Source organism: Myotis nattereri (genome assembly GCF_964212035.1).
Source record: "Myotis nattereri genome assembly, chromosome: 11".
NCBI classification, from domain to species: domain Eukaryota; kingdom Metazoa; phylum Chordata; class Mammalia; order Chiroptera; family Vespertilionidae; genus Myotis; species Myotis nattereri.
The window spans coordinates 15,924,963-15,929,037 of record NC_138086.1 but is presented as its reverse complement, the minus strand read 5'-3'; the positions used below and the strand labels follow the sequence as shown (position 1 = coordinate 15,929,037).

Below are 4,075 nucleotides of genomic sequence, written 5' to 3'. Positions count from 1 at the left end.
GGATTTGATTCCCGGTCAGGGCACACCCAGGTTGGGGAATGCATGGGAAGGAACTGATTGATGTTTCTCTCAAAGCCGTGACCCTTCAGTCCGCAGGCCACTGAGCAACCAGTTAGGGCTACTTTTTTGTTTTTATTTATTTTTAGAGACAGAGGAAGGGAGAGAGCGAGAGACATAGAAACATTGATGAGAGAGAATGTCATCTATGTCACCTTCCATAACCCTCAGTAAATGGGTTGGAGCAGTATTGGCAAGTGTGGGATGTCTGTCTCCAGAACCTGGTTGTGTGATAGTCCTGGCATAGACCACGGAAATCCTAAAATACTTCACTGATGTGGTCAACTGCTGGGTCTTCATAAGGTTTATCTCAGACTCTCTGAAACACAAGTGCTTTACTAAGGCCTCCAACATCCTAGCTCCCTTTGCTCGTCTGGCCCAGTTACCATAATATGTTGGTATAGCGGGCCAATGTCAGGTCACACTGAACGTCCATATGTTCTAGGCCTCTTTGGAATATGTCGTGGCAGGGACCAGGGGAGTTAACACAGCCTTGGGGAAAGCTGGGAATGTATACTGTCGCCTGTCTCACATGGATGTGAATTGTGTCCGGTCCTCCTTGAGAGCGATGGAAAGAATACATTTGCCAGACCACTGGCTACATATTATGCACCTGAAAATAAGTTCATCTGTTGTAGTAAATATTTCATTTCTGCAATTGGGGCTATGACTGGATTGGGTTTGAAGGCAGCTACTGCCATTCTTCGGGATTCATCAGTATAGTAGGGGTCACACAGGTGACTCAATAGAAATGTACTAGAGACCACCACTCCTGCAACATCTAGTTTTTTTGTTTGTTTTTTTTTTAAACAAAGACACAGACTTTATTGAGGCAGATACATTTCCTAGCAAGGAAGGAAAGGGTCTTAAAAGTTCCTGGAGCAACTGGTTCCTGTGTGCTTCTTACAGGAAGATGGAAATTGGGGTGGAGGACTGGGGTGCAGAATTAAGGCACAAGTGCTCACCAATGAGGAGCAAGGCAGGAAGAGAGAGGAGAGAGGCCTTAGAGGAGGAAGAGAAAGAAGAAACAGAAGGATCCCTGAGGAAGGTGAAGGAGGAGGAGGGGGTGGGGAAGGAGGCCTTGCGGGAGGAGGTGACAGCTTAGAAAGGTGCTGGCCTCAGTTCATGCACAGGGCTGACCAGGCCAGACATCCCTTGCCTGGGTGGGCTCAGCGGGGCCTGCTCCAGAGGAAGAAGTTGCAGCGAGAAGAGGGGTCGGTGGAAGGCCCCCGGGGCCTGGAACACATGTAGAAGTGGCGGCCCTGGTTGGGTCCAGCCTTCTTCACAGTTCGCATCACACATGGCTCCCTGTGGCCCCCACAGAGCGGCATGGGCAAGGGACCCCCCAGCACAGACTTCCAGAAGGAGGTCCGTACCTCCTTCTCATCCTTGGCCTCTGCATCCTTGGCCTGCCCCACTACCCCTTTGCCCATCACCTCGTCTTCTGGGATCTTTGGAGTCACAAGGGCATGCAGGTTAGGACGCTCCAAATTGGTAGAAGCTTGGAGACGGCTGGAGGATGACTGGAAGTAGTTAATCAGTTTTTTTCGGCCTTTGCTGGAGCCAGCCCGACTCGGATGAGGCCTGATCGAGCTCACGTGGGCTTTGTTTTGGTGCATCTGTCCCTGGGTTTGATTGCTGAGCTGCAGCACTGACTGCTTGGACACAGGCTCTTGTTTGGGATGGACGAGGAAATGAAGGATCTTGAGCTGGGTGCCTGAAAACTCAGGGAGGAAGCGGGTGCAAAGAGGAGGGCATTGTTTTGCCGGCACAGAAGACACGCTCAAGACTGCCCCCACGGGGCAATGGCCAGAGCCCATCACCTCAGGCAGCTGGAAGGAGTCCTGGAGGGTGTCTATGACCAGAGTCCTGTCTCCCAGCACACAGTCAATCCGGGAGCCATAGTTCAGACGGCGGGCGCCAGTGATTGTTGACCAGCAGGTAAAGGCCCTCTCCTGCTTTGGATGGAAGCAGCGGTAGGCACTGTTATGCCCAGATTTCAAGATCCCCCAAGACAGACCACTAGGGAGCCGAGTCCGATGCAAAAGCATAGAGTCCTTTATTCAAGCCCGGGACTTGGTCCCCCCCCCCCCTGCCCCCATCTCCATTACTGGATGCAAGAGAGAGCCCCGAGTCCCAAGGGAACAAAGAATTTATAGGGCTTGGGGTCGGGGGGTGGGGGCACACTCTGACCACTGATTTGGCCGATTCCAGTTGGTTGAGTGAGGGCCGGGGGCTAGTGACGCAAGGGCAGGGTGCAGCTAGGGTCTGGTTACACAAAGACAGGGGTGTGTTCAGCATACTCTTGGCCTTGGGCTAGTTTCCCCCGCTTTCCCATTGGCTGAGATAAGGGCAGGCTGAGTAACTGATACATTCTGCAGCTTTTTCTTGGAAGAGGGGATAAGGACACAGCTATCAGTCCTGTTCTGTCCTTTCAGGCATCAATAAAAGCCCCTACGTGGGACCCACCCTGGCAATGCAGCTTGCTGAGCAGGCCGTCCATCCACTTGCGTCCTGGGTCCTCTTCAAAGCATTCCAGGTTGACTGCATCCCAATGGTCAATGGGGCGGTGCACTGTGTTCAAGTCACGCAGAATGATCACATGGCTGCCAGCTGCCAGGAGGGCTTCTGCTCCGATCTGCAGCAAGCGATAGAAGCGCATCTTAAAGGTCAGCCGCTCAGGCCTCCCAGGGTCAGCGTGGGGGCAATACACGTTGATTATGGTCAAGATCTTCTCCTTACCATCCCAGGTGTGGATCTTGTGCTGAGTGAGGAGGGAGGGCCCGGCCCTCATTATCCAGAGCCCGAAGCTCCTCTTGGCTGAACGCATCCATGTTTCCATAGCAACCCACATCCCCATTCTGAGGGGCAAGAAGGCCACTCAGGCCTTCTTCAGCAGCCACTGGGGTGGCGCCGTCCTTACAGAAGGTGGCTACACCGGAATAGCCACTCCGGTCGCGGCTGAAGCTGAAATAGGAGTTGGGCCCTCAGTGATAGCCAGGGGCTCTGTCGGTACATCCCCGGTAACTTTAGTCTCCTGGAGACAGAGATGTCAGCATCCAGCTTGTCCAAAACGCGCGCCACGGCCATGGTGGTACAGTTGTTCGGCTCCTCCGCTTGCAGAGGGCTCCGGATCCCATTAATGTTCCAGCTCACCACGCGCAGCATTGTGACACCGAACCGCTAAAATCTCCCAGCCCGCGCCCAACCCGGGGACCAGAGAGCGGCAGGACTCCCCCAAGTCCCCCTGGCACGGGCCTTCCCGCTTTTCGCGCGCTCTTGCGCAGGCGTCCTCTGACGTGCCATGCAACGGTAGGACCAACATCTAGTTTTTTATTTTTTTTTATTTTTTTATTTTTTTTTTTTTTTCAGTTGATCAGCAGCCTAGCCAGGATCTCCAGCCAAGTTCTGGTCTGGATCTCCAGCGAAGTTCTGTTTAGGATCTCCAGCCAGGTTCTGTGTCCATGGTCTCTTGCTAGGTTCTCCAGCCAGGTTCTGTCCAGGTTCTCCAGCCAGGTTCAGTCACCAGGTTCTAGTCAGGTTCTCTTGCCAATTTCTGTAGTCAGGTTCAGTCCAGGATCTTTTACCATGTTCTCTCCAGCGAAGTTCTTCTGTCTGTAGGTTCTGTGTAGGTTCTGTCTTCTCCCTTCTGTCTTCTTAGTTCTCTGTTTTTTTTTTTAAAAAAAGTATTTTAACTGATTTCAGAGAGGGAGGGAGAGGGAGAGAGAAATAGAAACATCAATGATGAGAGAGAATCATTGATCAGCTGCATCCTGCACGCCCCCTACCGGGGATCAAGCGAGCAACCTGCGCATGTTCCCCTGATCAGAATCGAACCGGGACTCTTTAGTTCACAGCCCAATGCTGTATCCACTGAGCTAAACCGGCTAGGGCAACATCTAGTTTTTTAAGGGTGTTACAAATCTCTGCCCAAGAACAATACATATTTAATTAATCAATGGTTGGTTTGGTTGGTTTTCATTGAAGCATAATTCAGTAATAATAAATTGCACAGATC

The 4,075-nt window shown here is 52.1% G+C and overlaps 1 pseudogene across 1 annotated transcript; it reads right to left on the bottom strand.

Annotated features, from left to right (window-relative positions):
* Positions 1–1,226: 1,226 nt before the first annotated feature.
* On the bottom strand, positions 1,227–3,225 carry LOC308527311 (DNA-(apurinic or apyrimidinic site) endonuclease 2-like; annotated as a pseudogene). Its single transcript has 2 exons — positions 2,511–3,225; positions 1,227–2,040 (listed from the first exon to the last, which is right to left on the bottom strand). The product of its transcript is annotated as a DNA-(apurinic or apyrimidinic site) endonuclease 2-like (transcript).
* Positions 3,226–4,075: the final 850 nt, after the last annotated feature.